General features: G+C 45.2%; 1 long non-coding RNA gene across 1 annotated transcript in view; it reads right to left on the reverse strand.

Moving 5' to 3' along the window:
* LOC310680449 overlaps nucleotides 1–17,060 on the reverse strand; it is a 421,426-nt gene that overhangs the window by 200,751 nt on the left and 203,615 nt on the right. The window contains exon 2 of the long non-coding RNA XR_014512771.1: nucleotides 12,491–12,671. This is a non-coding gene — a long non-coding RNA (uncharacterized lncRNA). The remainder of the gene's footprint in view (nucleotides 1–12,490; nucleotides 12,672–17,060) is intronic.

The raw sequence follows: 17,060 nt of genomic DNA on the forward strand, positions 1-17,060 counted from the left end.
AGCAGCTATAGCTTACCTACCAACCCACATCTGACACAATTCACTCTTCTCTTTCAAGATATGGCTTCAGCTAGCATGTCACCTAAAGTTTAAGGCTGGATTTCAGTGATGTGCTGAAATACAAACATTCCGTATTTCATCCCGCCAGACAGAACAATCTTCCCTGCTGCACACTGTTATGGGGGGGGGGGTTCTCCCAACCCCCTAGGCCTTTACGGGGGGGGGGGGGACTGGGAAGCCCCACTGCAGAAGCTGAAGTCCAAGCATAAGTCTTCTGCTGATGGTGTTCATTAGGTGAATACCACTCTAAACCTTTAATGACACTTGAACAATAAACACTCTCAGCCTGTGGACCTGATCCTCTACAACCCCATTCATTTGAGTGAACAAACCATTTACCTCCAGTCATTCCATCCTATCCAGATTGAGTCTTGGTTTGCTCGCTGTCACCCGGCCTGTTACCATCTCAAAGCATTGATTCTGGGCACCTACAACCTCACCTGCATCTGATGAAGAAGAGAAAGAAAGCTAGGTGCCAGCCTAGTGATGCACCTGACCAAATCTGTGGATGACTTCTCTCCAAGGCTTAAATAGATCATGCGTAAATGTGGAGTTGCCCGTATGTGAAATAAGCTTTGCCATGGTGAACTGAAATGCGCTCAGTGTGCTCAGAGGGATATGTTTGAGCCTCATACATCCCCCACCATAATCCTTAAGCAAAGACTGTGTTATCAAAGTCACTTACTTATCTGCCTAAAATGGGCATGTGTGGACAAGATCCACGATACAAAAGAAACAGCATGTATTCCAGTCATGGGCTAGCTGTGGCCAACAAGGTGTAGAAGTTACGGACTGAACCACTGGTTCAGAATGACCTCTTGACTCTGATGATAATGATCAGGTGTCCACAAAGGGGTATTTAATAGAGTTAGGCAAACAGCTCCCTGACAACATGTTTGGACATGATTTAATTTCTAGAGAAAATAAACTTCTGTCCTGCAGCCATCATGAAAAAGACAGGCTTGCCTTTATTGCAATATCTGAAGTAAGCTTTGTCATGATAAAGCTGAAATGTGTTCAATGTGCTCAGAGGAAAGAACTTTTTCGAGGTATTCAACCCGGAAAAATGTTTCCTTTTTTAATGGCAACCAGTCCATCTAGATTCAAGATAAAGTGACAATGCCTTGGGAAGTGGCTTTTGATGTGCCCAGCCTGCATGTTAAATCAGGTCCATTACTTGCCACAACCCTCCATCCCACTTCCTTTTAAAAATAACATTTTAAAACCCCGCATTCAGCTCCTTCATAAAGGTTGTCTCTGGTTAGATAGAGCAGCAAAAGCTTAAGATATCACATCATAGTACTTGCATGTGAAAATACATACAGAGGATTCTGTACAGAACTGAGCTGGTAATTACACAAAATGAATGTGTTGCACTAGGTTTTGTTGAATACTGCTGATCATGACATCTGTGCTGAGGGAGGAAAGAGCTTGTATTCAGTTCACATCCCAATCCCTGAGGTAAAACGGTAAAGGACCCCTGGATGGTTACGTCTAGTCAAAGGCAACTATGGGGTTGCAGCACTCATCTTGCTTTCAGGCCAAGGGGGCCGGCTTTTGTCCACAGACAGCTTTCCGGGTCATGTGACCAGCATGACTAAACTGCTACTGGTGCAACCGAATACCGTGATGGAAGCCAGAGTGTACAGAAATGTCGTTTACCTTCCTGCATCAGTGGTACCTATTTATCTACTTGCACTGGTATGTTTGCGAACTGCTAGGTTGACAGGAGCTGGGACAGAGCAACGGGAGCTCACCCTGTTGTGGAGATTCGAACCACCGACCTTCCAATCAGCAAGCCCAAGAGGCTTAGTGGTTTAGACCACAGCGTCACCTGCTCCCTGCCAATCCCTTCACAGATGTTTGGTGTTACTGAACGCAGTCTGACCAACCCCAGCTTGTGCTACATGGAAAAGGCCACAGGTTCAATCTGCAGCATTACCAGGTAGAGTTGTTGTTGTTGTTGTTGTTGTTAAATGTATTACCTGCCCTTCACCAGCTGGTCCCAGCAATGTAAGATTCAGGATGAAAAATAAAGAAAGAAGATTCCAACTAAACATTAGGAAGAAGTTTCTGACTGTGAAGAGCTGTTCAACAGTGGAACGGACTACCTCAGAAGGTGGTGGACTCTCCTTCATTGGAGCTTTTATATGTACAGTGGTACCTCGGGTTAAGAACTTAAGTCATTCTGGAGGTCCGTTCTTAACCTGAAACTGTTCTTAACCTGAGGTACCACTTTAGCTAATGGGGCCTCCCACTGCTACCACACAATTTCTGTTCTCATCTTGAAGCAAAGCTCTTAACCCAAAGTACTTTTTCTGGGTTAGTGGAGTCTGTAACCTGAAGGGTCTGTAACCCGAGGTACCACTGTATAACCATCTGTCAGGGATTCAGCTGTCATTCCTGCATTGCAGGAGGACAGAACAGCAGATGACCCTTGGGATTCTATGTAAGAGGCATTATCAGAGCTGGAGGACAAGGCAAAGATATCCGCAGTGTGAAACAGTAAGTGGTGTGGCCTGGAGGAAGAGTATTGAGGCATATACAATATTGAGGTATACTGTGGTACCTCAGGTTACATACACTTCAGGTTACATATGCTTCAGATTACAGACTCCACTAACTCAGAAATAGTACCTCGGGATAAGAACTTTGCTTCAGAATGAGAACAGAAATCACATGGGGAGGCAGCGGGAGGCCCCATTAGCTAAAGTGGTCTTCAGGTTAAGAACAGTTTCAGGTTAAGAACAGACCTCCAGAACGAATTAAGTACGTAACCAGAGGTACCACTGTATAAGGAGTCCTGGAGGGCCACATTTGGCCCAGGGCCTGAGGTTCCTAGCCCCTGTTTTAAACTGACTGTCGCAGGAACCTGCCTTCTAGTTAAAGAAGAGGTGGTGGACCTGTTGCCCATAATATGTTATTGAACTACAGCTCCTGTCATCCCTGACCACTGGCCAAGTTGACTGGGGCAGATGGGATCTGGAGTCCCACATTATCTGCAAGCCCCCTCCCCGCCCCCACCGCTGCACACCAACTGGTGGCTGGTATCCACTGCTCTGCAATGCAATCCAGGGATATATGGGGGGGGGGGGGGTTACTGGGATACGTTTCCGTACTATGAAAAGAAAAAACGGCAGATCTCTGGGGGGGAAAAGAACAGTTTAAAAACTGTTAATTAGGCGTGTCGTGTTGTCTCTTCTCAAATATTTCTGGCACATGGTTCCTCTGTCTGCCACTCGTGGCAATTGCCATGCCCTATTTGTGAGCTTCCCAGAGGCACTTGGCAGGGAGACAGAGAACGCTAGACTGGATGAAACATTGGTCTGATCCAGCAAGGTAATTATGTACGTTGGAGGGCAGCCTGTTTTAAAGCAGTTTCTTTCAACTAGAAAAAGGAAAAAGAAAGAAAACCACTATCCAGCTATATTTGATTTTTAAAAAAAATTTATGGAGGTTTTGCACAATCAAAACACACCGCAAACGCAGAATTTCCCTTCTGGCCCTCAGCATCACTCCTTCCACTACTTCATTTCAGAACTGTGGGGCCAAGCCTGATAGCAGCTTTAAAGCAGGGACAGCAAAACTTTTTTTTTTCATCTGAGGGCCACATTCCAAAGTGTGCAACCTTCTGGGGCCATGTGTCAGAAGTGGGCGCGATCAGAGGGAAAAAAGGAGGCGGAGCAATAAATGTGACCGGGCCTGGCCCACCCATGAGGCAAGATGAAGTGACTGCCTCAGGCAGCAGGATCCATAGGAGCTGCAGATCCAGCCTCCAAGGAATGCTCTACAGAAGGTGCTGCTGGTCTCCTCCCACCCCTAGGGGGGAAATGGTGGACCCTCTAGGGCAGTGGTTCTCAACCTGTGGGTCCCCAGATGTTGTTGGACTACAACACCCATCATCCCTCTGCATAGCAAGGCCAGAGCTTAGGGATGATGGGAGTTGTAGTCCAACAACATCTGGGGACCCACAGGTTGAGAACCGCTGTTCTAGGGTCTCGTGGGCTCTATACCTGCCTAGTATGATTCAGAGTGGACCAATTCCCCCCCAGCTCCAGCCTTTGATTCCCACTTGAACCGCTGGATAAGGTTGATTTGGTTCCCCCTCTTGTTCCCAATGTAGATATTTATTTCCCTTTGTTCCTGATGTAGATCTACATCATCCCTTCTTTTTTGTGGTTTGCCTCAGGTGCCTAAATGTCTTGTGCCAGCCCTGGATGTGACTCTTACAGTAGGCCACATGCCAACCGTTTGAACTTTCTACACACACCCATCCATCAACAAGACATTATCGCAGTTCAAGGACACATTCCAGCCAGAAGAGGAGGAGGACGGCATGGATTAGGACTGGTTGGGGTGTGACCCCTGGGTCGATAGATTCCTGGGGGCCAAATGGGTAGATTCCTGAGGGCCTTGAAGAGCTGCATTCAGTCCCTGCATCTCAAGTCCCCCACCACTGCCTTAAATAAAAGGAACAGAGCAGTCAGGAGGATGCTGTCTCTCTTTCAGCCTTGCAGACTTTATCGGGCTATTATGAAGGCAAAAGAAGATAAGGCACCCTGAGTGTTTTGGATGAAAGATCAGAGCGGCCACTTATGCAACACTAAAGAAAGAGAGGACAGACTTGCACACTGTTTGCATATGCGAAGTCCTATGTATAGATGCAAATTTATCAGTTCTATCTAGTATTAGTCCTACTCAGAGTAGGCCCACTGAAATTAGTAGGTATGATTAACTTAGGTCCATTCATAGCAGTGGGTCTACTCTGAATAAACCCTAATTGAAAAAAAGCCCAGTGGCTAGAATTACAATGGAAATGCAAGGCATCTCACCATAGCAGGAAAGACTGTGACCAGGAGACAGCTTGGTCTGCTACCCAGGTGTGAACTGTTGATGGGCAACTTGAAGGCCCCTCCTCCTCTCCCTCCTTGGGGTCTTCTGTCTGTGGACCAGGCAGCTCTTCAAACAGAGCACCTTCCTGTGTGAAGTAGGGCACTTGGCCACCCTAGGAAAGATAGGATGCAAAAGTGATAATAAACTTGGGGGGAACAGAAGAATGAATATTTCACAGTGGTGATTTAAGTTCCTTCTTTATACTTTTCTCACGTCGCTGCAATTTTCCAAAACACACTATCACTTTATGGCAGGTGGAGATAAATTTCTTCTGCTACATGTCCTTTATTTAGTATATTTATATCCCTTCTCCTCCTGTCGTGGAACTCAGGGCACCATAAATAAGTTTCCCCAGGTAGGCTTCTCATGCAGTTCTGAACCCACTTAGCTTCATCAAGGTGCTTGCACCATACATCCTCAAACCATAAAAGATATTCCCTTTTCTCTTGTGCCTAAGTCCTTCCTAGTGCACTGATTAAATTGTGATGCTATGCACATTTTCATGGGAGTAAGGCTCTTTGGTCAGATGGGACTAGCTACTGTGTAACCTGAACAAGCTTATAGCAGTAGATACATTTGTAGCTTTCCAGTGCTGCAGACTCAACCTTTCACTCACTAAAATGGCCCACACAGAAATGGCTTACCAAATTAAAATAGGTATAGTGTCTTCTTGTCCTAAATATCTTCAATGGGGTGCTTCATTCAGTCATACGTACACAGGCCCAGAATATATTGGGAAATATTTCCCCTGTGCCTTTAAGCTTGATTCTATTCATGTGTACATAGACAAAGTCCTGCTGTGTTGAATAATGCTTTCCCCCAGATAGGTAGGCATAGGATTGCAGCCTTACAGCACAATCCCAGTGGAGTCTATTCAGATGTAAGTCCCAGTGAGGTTTACTCCCGGCTAAAAGTGCATGTAGCAACTTTCCCCAACATGGCAACCATGCTGTCCAGATGTTTTGGACTTCAACTTCCAGCAGTCCCAGCCATCACTGAGTGATGGGAATTGTAGTCCAGAGCATTTGAAGAACATGAGGCTGGGGAAGCCGGCTATACAACAGGGGTAGAGAAACTGTGACAGCTCCAGATGCCATTGGAGTCCAACTTCCATCTGCTCCAGCCACCATGGCCAGTGGTCACAAGGATGATGGGAGATGGAGTCCAACAGTATTAGGAGGGTCATGTGTTCCTCCACCTTGTTTTATGTAGCAGTGCAGCCTTAATGTCTTCAGGTGAAGCCTCATTCTGAAGGTGCAAAGTGTAACCAAGGCTGTGCCTTCCAGTTTGTAGAACAGCCTTCCTGATGATACCCACCGAGTAGGGACGGGGGGATAAAGTCAATTCAGTTGGCATTTAAGGGTGAATCTAAGTATTCTGCACTTTCCTAAACCATCTGAGAACTGAAACGCAGCCATTCTTCAAAATTTACACTTCTCTGAATTTTGTCCTGCGGTTTTCCAGTCAAGTAATGTGTACAAAACTGTAAAATGTGCATTAAAATACTTTTTTAAAAAAAAATCCAACTCTTTACAAATATGTGTGCTGCAGTCTAAGGCTGCAATCCTGTTTCCATTTACTTGAGAATGAGCCCCATTGAACTCAGTGGGACTTGCTTCTGAGTAGACTAGACGTGCGTAAGCTTGCATTGTAATAAATTCTGGAAAAGATAAATAAATAGGGGCTGAGAAAATGAGACAATTTTGAAAAATAAATTTTGCTTTACTGCTTCATTCTATTGATAGATATGGCATTCCCAGACATGGTAGGTAAGATAGCCAACAAGTCCTGTCTCTAACGAGGAGACTATATGTCTTCCTCCCTTTCTTTTTAAGTGACTTCTCTCTTCTTATTTTTTAAAAAAATGCTTTAATGGTTTATTCTTGTGAAGCAAACCTGTAGGGCTGTCAACCAGTTGCAGAATTTTTAACTGATCCATGCTCGTTTTAACTAGTTAACTGATTAAACACTTGATTCTCTTCCCATTAATTTACACTGCCAAAGCCCCAACACCAATTCCTGTTTTGACATATTGAAAGATGCATGTGATTGGTTGCTTCCGACTTGCTAAACAAAAAGTTATTGCTTATTCTTCGAAGGGAAAGCTAACTTAATACTTTTATTCCAGTAACACACTGGAACCAAAATAGCATCAATAAAAGAAAGAACAAACAACCCCAAGTGTGCTCTTAAATTGCTCTGCCAGATTCATCAGTTTAGCTTTGGTTGATTCATCTATTGATTAAAAGTGGTAGCCCTACAAACAAGCTGTTGTGAATTCATCATTTCCCCTACCAAATGGCCAGCAGCCTGGAAACTCCGTTCCTCATTGTTGTCTCTGTGGGTGTGAAAGAGCCGGGAGGAAATTTTGGCCATCTCACCTGCCCTGTCTGGGAATGCTGCTGGCACATGGCAATGTTCCGCAGTTTTCTGTGCATCAGATAACTTGTTTCAAATTGACACATTCCCTGTCACTCAAAGGGTTTCTGAAAAGGACCACTGAGAGGGAAGCCTGAGAAGGACGGGTGACTCCCCCCCCCCCAAGGGAGAGAAGCTTGAACCACAGTTATCAATCAAACCAGGACCACATAGCACCTTGGGGAGGTGGGAATCTGCTTCTTTTTCAACACCTACTTAATGCTCTTTAGGCTGCCTCTCTCGCAGCAGACATTAGCTCATGCTGACTCTTGCAGCAGCTTATATTGCTATGTTCCAACTCTTACACCCATTCAGCAATGTATGCCTTCAGATTTCCCATCAGTACAAGGGAATTTTCCCACACACTTACCAAGCTAACTTACATTTGCACCAGGCCCTAGCCAGCAACACAACTGCCTTCATGCCTTCTTCCTTGCAGCAGGAACAAAGGCCTTGCTGAAGAGTTTAACTTGTGCTTTTCTCTTTCTTTCTTTCTTTCTTTCTTTCTTTCTTTCTTTCTTTCTTTCTTTCTTTCTTTTTAAAGGTAAAGGGACCCCTGACCATTAGGTCCAGTTGTGGCCGACTAAGCCACTTCTGGCGAACCAGAGCAGTGCACGGAAATGTCGTTTACCTTCCCGCCGGAGCGGTACCTATTTATCTACTTGCATTTGACGTGCTTTCGAACTGCTAGGTTGGCAGGAGCAGGGACCGAGCAACGGGAGCTCACCCCGTCGCGGGGATTCAAACCACCGACCTTCTGATTGGCAAGTCCTAGGCTCTGTGGTTTAACCAACAGCGCCACCCGCGTCTCTTCTTTCTTATTAGACAGTGCATATTTTAGTTCTGAAGAGGGTGAGAACACACTCCCAAAACACCAATTAAATTTCCATTTGGTCAAGGATACCCCAAATTCTGGGACATTGCTGCGGAATGAGGGCAGCAGCCTTCCTACTGTTTGCTCAGGTAAATGCTCCTCTGCTAGAGTGACAGTGGCTGGCCACACACCATACATTTGAAGCACAATTAAAGCACATGACTTCCCCTCCCCAAAGAATCCTGGGAACCTGTACTAGGGTGCTGGCCAATTGTAGCTCTGTGTGTGTGTGTGGGGGGGGTAAACTACAGTTCCCAGGGTTATTTGTTGGAAGCCAACTTGGCGAAGGCTGATGAAGTAGTGGCTCTACAGAGTTTCAGCTGTGGATCTTTCTCAGTTCCAGTTGGAGACGCCAGAGGTAAAACTTGGAACCTTTTGCATATAAAGCCTGTTTTCTACCCCTGAGCTGCAGGCTGTTCCTATGAATGATGTAAGAGCTCATGGTCAGTTGGTAGAGCATGAGACTCTTAATCTCAAGGTTGTGGGCTTGAGCCCCAAGTTGGGCAAAATATCCCTGTTTTGCAAGGGGTTGGGCTGGATGACCAACTCTATGATCCTATGATCCTATGCCATGAAAATGTTGATTCCATCTCTCTCTCGCTCTCGCCTCTCGCTCTCTGTGTGTGTTTGTGTGTCCTTCCTTTTGTGATGGGGGAAAGAGACCAGTAAAATAAAATAAAATAAAAAGAGAACACTGTAATGTCAATCCTTTTCCTGATTCCACCCCCTTGTTCTATTGCCTTGTGCTCTACTCTAAACTGGCACACTGACCAGCCAACTGCCTACCAGTGCTTTAAAGATGTGTGGCAATAAATTGTAGATTTCCACCACCACCTGAACGCTTGCAGTGAAACAAAGCACAGAAGAACAGGACTCTTACCTAGACATCATATTTTAACTTGCTTACTAATGAAATTAGGAAAAATATGAAGTCTGCCTTAACAAAAGCCACGTATGTAAGCACAGTCTCCAATGAATTTCTCCATCCAGAGTGAAATCCAAAATATTAAACCTTGAAAACAAGGGATCTTTTGTCAAAATACAGAGGCTCAGCCACACCATCTGTTATCTGGCTCCTGTCAGCTGATGAATTCCAGCACAGCTCACCAGGAGAGCATGCTCCATGTGGCACTATTCCTGTACTGATAGCTGGTCGCTCAGTTCCTTTATGGATATGATTCACAAAAGATTCAAGGAATGACCTCAGTTAACTAGTCTTCTTGTGGCTCACCAGTGGGAAAGAGGCCAGTGTTCTTCAGATGTGAGTTTCCAGGTGGTATAGGACTTCTTCTTCTTTGGCGATCACTCGTAGCTGAGCAAGATTATCTTCCATGAACATTGTCTTAACAGTGCATCTGTAAGTGACTGTGGAGGCCAATTCTGGATCCACACGTCCTTCCACAGTGGGAACATAGGTTTCTGGGCAGGAGTTGATCACAGTGAGGGTTTGCCAAATATACCTTCCTCTTAGCACATTTCTCCCTTTCGTCCTGAGTTTGAGCATCTTCAAAGTCCATGACACCTTTGGTAAAGGCTGTTCTACAATTGGAGCACTTGCAGCTCAGTGTTTCCCAACTGTTAGTGTTTATACTACATTTTTTAAATTTGCCTTGAGAAAGTCTTTAAACCTCTTTTATTGACCACCAGCATTACGCTTTCCGTTTTTAAGTTTGGAATAGAGTAGTTGCTCTGGAAGACGATAATCAGGCATCCAAACAACATGACCAGTCCAACAAAGTTGTTGTTGAAGAATCATTGCTTCAACACTGGTGATCTTTGCTTCTTCCAGTACACTGACATTAGTTTGCCTATCTTCCCAAGTAATGTGTAAAAAAATTTCAGAGATACCATTGACGGAATCTTTCAAGGAGTTGGAGATGGTGTTTTTATGTAGTCTGTGTTTCACGGGCATACAGTAAGTTTGGTAGTACAATAGCTCTGTAAACAAGCTTTGTGGTTTCCCTGTGAATGTCCCAGTCCTCAAACACTCTGTACTTCAATTGGGGGAAAGCTGCACTCGCAGAGTTCAGGCAGTCAGTGGCGTAGCGTGGGTTGTCAGCACCCGGGGCAAGGCAAGTAATTTGTGCCCCCTAACCCGTGGATTTGCGCCCCCTAATCCTAACCCCAAAATGTTGCGCCCGGTGCGGCCGGCCCCCCCTGCACCCCCCACGCTACGCCACTGCAGGCAGTGCTGGATCTCTGCATCAATGTTGGCCCTTGTAGTAAGATAACTGCCAAGGCAGGAGAAGTGATCAACACTTTCCAATGTTACATCATTAAGCTGGACTGTATAGGACTACAGCTCCCCCAGCCAGGGAGGATGGGAGTTTTAGTTCAACAACATCCAGGGATGCTAGACTGTAAAACGCTAGAATAGACAACAGTGGGTGAGAAGAATCAATAGTTTGACTATGTAATGCAGCTTTATATGTGAATTTGGTCAGTAATATTTCAAATAAGCCCACGTATGACAGTTACTGAACAAGTCACCATAAAAGGGGTCAAGAGAGGACACAGATTTGTACAGCAGTTGCATGTATTTATATCTAAAAACCAAAATTAAGAAATGCACATATAATGTAGGGTTGCGCCATAAGTCCCACAAACTTGTTTAAAAATAGCTCAATAACTTTTTTTTAAAAGATTTTGCAAAAACTAAAAAACACACACCATAAAACCTCAACAACTTTGCAAAAAAACAACAACAACTCAACAACTTTTGTGTCTGGATTTTCACTTTTTTGCAACAGGGCAACGCTAATATAATGCAGATAGCACAATTCATCTCACCGTACTTGGCAAGACTGTGGCAAAGTGATCTGCATGCATGTTCAGTCTGCCACCCAGGTGCTAACTCCTGAAGGGCATTTCCAAGGCCTCTCCTGATTTCCCTTCTTAGAATTAACCATCTTACCAACAGTAAACAATCTTTTCTATTATAGTGAGATGTATTGTCTGTCTACTTAAATTATAGCAATTATTTCCAAATTTGCATCTGTACATAAATTAGCATCTGTGAATTTCATGCATATCTGTGCCCTCTTCTGTTCCTCTTCTTTTGGGAGATGGCAAAGTGACCACCCTATGCTGCCGCCATATGCAGAAGGGCATATTATTTTTCCCTTTTACTGCTCAGAGGGAGGGAGCTCTGTCCCCAGTGTCTGATGTCTGTCCCCATGTAACTTTTACCAAAGTCTAGCAGTTTCCCTTCCATCTTCCCTTCCAGGCTTCATGTTTTTCTACCCACCATTCCCATTGGGAGCATGTTAGTTGGTCTGGACTCACAAAGTGCTTTGAAGACATCAGCAAATGAAAACACCCTTGGCGTTAAATGGAGGAGGAGGAGGAGGAGACACTCAGCTGAGCCAAACCTATTTTCTTAGAGTTCTCATGTTTGGCTATGTTCTTGTGACTTTTAAACGTGCTAGATGCATGACTGCTACCCACCCACTCACTCACTGCCAATCCTCTTCAAATAGCCATCTATGCTAGTGGCCGTCCCAACATCCTGTGGCAACACATTCCTTCAGTTAATTATACCTGGGTGAAGCAGTTCCTTTCCTTTATGCGAAGCCTCTTGCCAGTTGGTTTCATCAGTTGAATTTTGGTTGCAGCATTTGGTGGGAAACAGAATATAATCAAGTCTCTCTGCATATTTCAGAATTAAATGAAACTCTTATCATGTCTCCTTAAGCCTTCATTTTTCTAAACTGAAAGCAAAAAAAAAAAAGGGGGGGGAGATTCACCCAACTCTGTGACTCTAAAACATTTTTGTTTTCTATTTTACGTAGATAGGGTGATCCAAAATTCCCACACATTATTCCAAATGTGTGTTCACCATAGATTCAGACAATAGAATCATTGGATAGTTGCTTTACTTTACTCATCCCTTTACTCATTCCTCACAGTTCCAAAAAAGAAAAAGAAAAAACGTTGTGCGAATCCCATCCAGCTAGTTAAATGAGCAAAGAATCGAAACAGTGAAGAAAGGGTGAAGAAAGAAAAACACATGATTGCAATAAGCATTGTTTTGCCATTCATGACGGGGCTGAACTTTTTTCACATGTGATTGCTCAGATTTTGGGAGAATGGTAAATTGAAATGATATGTAGATGCGGTTACCATTAGCTCCACTGATACATCTACTTAATTTCTGTAGCTGCAATTTTATGAATACAGTGGTACCTCGGGTTAAGTACTTAAATCTTTCCGGAGGGCGGTTCTTAACCTGAAACTGTTCTTAACCTGAAGCACCACTTTAGCTAATGGGGCCTCCCGCTGCCGCTGTGCCACCAGAGCACAATTTCTGTTCTCATCCTGAAGCAAAGTTCTTAACCCGAGGTACTATTTCTGGGTTAGTGGAGTCTGTAACCTGAAGCGTATGTAACCTGAAGCGTATGTAACCCGAGGTACCACTGTAGTTTCCCTGAACAGAGTGAGACTTACTTCTGAGTAAGTGTGTATAGGATTCTGCTGCCTGCACCTAAAATGTTACATGGTTTAGGCTTTAATCCTATAAATACCTATCTGGGAGTAAGCCCCATCGGGATTTACTTTTCAGTACACATGTATAATATTGCACTACTAATGGTGGATTTGGTAGTAACTGTAAGGATTTTTCCTTTGGGAAGTACAAACAGTTCCATCAAAACTGGCATGTTTACCAAAAATATAAAAATGAAGTTAATGTATCTGGTTAGGCTAACAGCTTATCAGATTTCTAAAACTAAATGTACAACATTCAAAGAAGTTTGGCACCTGGTTGTATCATAGATAACAAATGGGTTTTCTGCATGTGGTGATCTTTTTGAATGGTTGAATTGGATCACATGGAGTCATTATTATGAACTTTGCTTTTTATTTTGCACTTAGAAGTGTTACCTATAAGGAAGTTTCCTGCTGTCAGATGTGAGCAAGATCCAAACAGCCCCATGTGCAAAGTGAAAACACATGCTGATTCCCATCCCCACACCCAGCCTCAACCCCCCTCCCACCCAGAAGGTTCTCTTAATATTCTGTAGCAGTTCTCAGGGAGCATGGGAAGCTGCCTTAGTAAACTGAGAAAGACCATTGCTCCATCTAACTTAGCACTGCTCACACTGACTGGCAGCAGCTTTCCAGGATTTTGGACAGGGTTTCCCCACATACCTATTTGGAGATGCTGGGAACTGAAGCTGTAGCCTCTTGCATTCAAAACAGATGTTCTACCACTGAACTCTGACCACTGTCAGAGGGGCGCAAGAGGTCAGCAAGGAAAGACCCCCGTACACAAAAAGAAGCCATGTGGTTCTCTAGATTTCACCCTCTGGGATTAGAATCATAGAATCATAGAGTTGGAAGAGACCACCGGGGCCATTGAGTCCAACCCCCTGCCAAGCAGGAAACACCATCAGAGCACTCCTGACATATGGTTGTCAAGCCTCTGCTTAAAGACCTCCAAAGAAGGAGACTCCATCACACTCCTTGGCAGCAAATTCCACTGTCAAACAGCTCTTACTGTCAGGAAGTTCTTCCTAATGTTTAGGTGGCATCTTCTTTCTTGTAGTTTGGATCCATTGCTCCGTGTCCGCTTCTCTGGAGCAGCAGAAAACAACCTTTCTCCCTCCTCTATGTGACATCCTTTTATATATTCAAACATGGCTATCATATCACCCCTTAACCTCCTCTTCTCCAGGCTAAACATGCCCAGCTCCCTTAGCCGTTCCTCATAAGGCATCGTTTCCAGGCCTTTGACCATTTTGGTTGCCCTCCTCTGGACACGTTCCAGTTTGTCAGTGTCCTTCTTGAACTGTGGTGCCCAGAATAGAACACACCCAGTACAATTTACCAACCCACATTCCCAGCATGTCTTAGCGACATCTACGCTGGCTTGGTCATGTTGACAGAATGGAAGATGGCAGGGTCCCCAAGGAGCTGTCTTCAGGCACCAGGCCCACCGACAGGCCAACTCCATATTACAAATGTTTGTTCCAACCTATCGGATAATCCCCATGATGGGCAAACCCAAATTTATAGGGGGAAAGCATTGAGGCTGATGCTGTTTGAAGGTAATATCATGTGGACCATGCAAATTAAATGGTAGTGAAACAGCTGCAAACACATGGTCAGCTCCAGTGTGGACAAACACTGCCTCCTCCACAATATAGCCATCATGACCACTAGTAACAATTGATAGCCTTGTCCTCCATTAATTTGTTTAACCCCCTTTTAAAGTTGCCCAGGACATCTTGTGGCAGTGAATTCCATAGTCTAACTATGCGCTGAGGGCTTCTGCTTCTAACACGTGCTTCCTAGTCACCAATTCTTTGCGCTGTGGGAAAAGCTGATGATGCATGGGTTAGTCATAGTTTATGACATTAAGGAGATACAGAATGATAGGTCGAAGTGATTATTATTATTGCTAATGCGACTGCTACCACAGCGTTAATTTTTTTTAACCGCTGCCAGTGCACCTCACGGATATCCCCTGAGTTATGACAGGAAAAGCAAAAGAGTTTACTTGTGAAAGATTTCAAATCCACTTCTTTTTCTCCAAAACCTTACTTGCGTGCCCCAGGTAAAAGCTCTGGAAGGGCTGGCAAATCCCCCAGGGCTTTTGAAACAACACTCAGCTCACCAGTTTTTCCCTGGTTTGCGAGAAGCTCCGCGTTTTGGCCAAACCGCCCAAAAGCAGGGGTGGTTGGGTGGGGGAAGGTTTTGGACATTTGGTTTCATCAGAAGTTATGGAGCCAGATGAGGTCACCGCAAAGAGGTCACAGAGGATATGACACAGGAGTGGGATTTGGAGAGAAAAGAGGGGGATGGACGTGGGAACAAGGAGCCATTGTAACAAGACCTTCCAAGTGCAGGCCATAATCAGCTGTGAAAACTGGCAACCGTTCTCTCTGGTGGCCTGCAGACAATGCCGAGTTTCACATGTTCTTAACGTGGGCCTCAGTAAACAGAACGGCAAAAGAGCCGGCAAAGGAGAGTGCGATTAGACGTCTGAGGTCCAGGCAGGTCTCGTCTGCCGGGATCAGGCTGTCTGCCTCCTGGCGCAGGCCTGTATTAACTGATAGCAGGAAACAGGGGTTAAGGGAATGGAGGGGATTCGGGAAAGGGAGACGGCTGTCCTACCAGACTTGGTGGTGCAAATCCATTTTGTCTGATTATATACATAGTGGTATATCTGTGAAGCTACACAGATAATTGGAGTTTTGAGGTATTGGGGCGGGGGAAGAACATCACTCGCTTGTCACCTCTTGGTTGTGAGGGATATAGACAGCCCCTCGGGGCTGGCCCTAAACATTTTCCTGCCTGAGGCGAAGGGCAAGATGGCGCCTCTTCTCACTTCATATACAGAAGCCAAGACCGTCCCTGTCATTAGGAAGAGCGAGGCAGCCACCTCAGGCAGTTATTTTAGAGAGTCACGAAGAGGCTGGCAATCATCAGTTATTTAGTTTATCACAGTGGTTTTACTCCCAGAGAAGCAGGGGAAAGCCTGCTGGTATACACACCCTTCAATATGTCGTGGCCAAAAACCAGGAAGCCCTCCCCTCCCAGACAAGTCACATGACTTGTGTGAGATCATGGTGGGGTGGAATTATGGTACCCAAAATGGCCACCAAGCTCTCACATGAAAAAATGGGATGTCCCAGTTTTCCAAGGGGAGTTGAGGCATATGGGAATGTTCAACTTCAAGTACCAAAGTTACCTGATTGGCTTTGGGTGCTGTGTGCTTTGCTGGAGGAGACTCTTGAGAGTCCCATGGACTGCAAGAAGATCAAACACATCCATTCTTAAGGAAATCAGCCCTGAGTGCTCACTGGAAGGACAGATCGTGAAGCTGAGGCTCCAATACTTTGGCCACCTCATGAGAAGACTCCCTGGAAAAGACCCTGATGCTGGGAAAGATGGAGGGCACAAGGAGAAGGGGACGACAGAGGACGAGATGGTTAGACAGTGTTCTCGAAGCTACAAACATGAGTCTGACCAAACTGCGGGAGGCAGTGGAAGACAGGAGTGCCTGGCGTGCTCTGGTCCATGGGGTCACGAAGAGTCGGACACGACTGAACGACTAAACAACAACAACAGCTTTGCTGTTGTGTGTGTGTATGTGTGTGGGAGGGTGCAATTTGCTGTTCCACCACAGGCAGCAGAATGTTTTGGGTCAGCCCTAGCAGAAGCCGACTGGACTGGCAGTTGAATCTCAGGTCACAGTGGCGACAGGGCAACACACCTGAGGGCAGCAGGCCCCTTTAGGGGACATGGAGCAGGTTGTGTGGTATACACAGCTCTATCCTCAGAAACCTTGCAGCCCACAGCACCTGCTGCCTGAGACAGCCACCTCACTCTGCCTAATGGTAGAGCCGGCCCTATCATTCCTTGCCTGTCTGCTGCAGAGCAATCTCTTGTTTGTTTGTTTGTTTGTTTGCTTGTGTATGTGTGCGTGCGCACGCGCTTGATTTTAAGGAAACCTATAAGCGGTTTACAAAAATATAAAATATTTTAATAATAAAAATATATATTTTAATATTAAACAATTAAAATATAAAATAAAACATTAACATTCTCAATACAAACAGTTAAATCAGTGTTGAAAAACATTCAAAAGTGCTGGTGAACAGCACTACACCCCTGCGAGGCAGTTGCCTCAGGCGGCAAATCCGGCCTCCCCCCTCCCCACAACCACCTCCTCTGTGCCCACCTGCCGCTGCACCTGCCTCCGCCATGCCTGGCTGCCGCCACCTGCTCCTCTTCAGGCTCCTTTTACTACTATGCCACGTTCACCGTTGAGGAAGAGGAGAAGGAGAGGGGCATTTTCTGTTTTGCCTGA

Source organism: Podarcis tiliguerta (genome assembly GCF_965153285.1).
Source record: "Podarcis tiliguerta genome assembly, chromosome: 6".
Lineage (NCBI taxonomy): Eukaryota > Metazoa > Chordata > Lepidosauria > Squamata > Lacertidae > Podarcis > Podarcis tiliguerta.